Consider the following 518-nt stretch of genomic DNA (forward strand, 5'->3'; position numbering starts at 1 on the left):
TTTTCTTTTCTTTTTTTTTTTTGAGACGGACTCTCAAGCTATTGCCCTGGGTAGAGCGTCAAGGCATCATAGCTCATAGCAACCTCAAACTCTTGGGCTCAAGTGATTCTTTTGCCTCAGCCTCCCAAATAGGTGCCCGGCACAATGCCTGGTTGTTTTTTGGTTGTAGTTGTCATTGTTGTTTGGCAGACACAGGTTGGATTCAAACCCACCAGCTACAGGGTATGTGGCTGGCACCCTAGACGCTGTGCTATAGGCGCTGAGCCGGGAGCTCAGATTTCTTTCTGGGACAGGGCTCTGCTGGATCAGGGAGACACCACAACTGGCCCATCAGGCTGATGCCCTGGTACCCGAGGAGGAGGTGATGGCGGGACTAGGGGCCAGGGCTGGGGTGGGGGCGTACCGTGCAGCAGCCACTCGCTAAGTAATTAGTTTTAAAATCAGGCAGATGGTTCAAGAACCACTCACTCTGTGCAGCTTTAATTATTCACACTCCCTTTTTATTCAGATTATTTATG

Source organism: Otolemur garnettii, unplaced genomic scaffold (genome assembly GCF_000181295.1).
Source record: "Otolemur garnettii isolate 467f Iridium unplaced genomic scaffold, OtoGar3 scaffold00018, whole genome shotgun sequence".
NCBI lineage: Eukaryota > Metazoa > Chordata > Mammalia > Primates > Galagidae > Otolemur > Otolemur garnettii.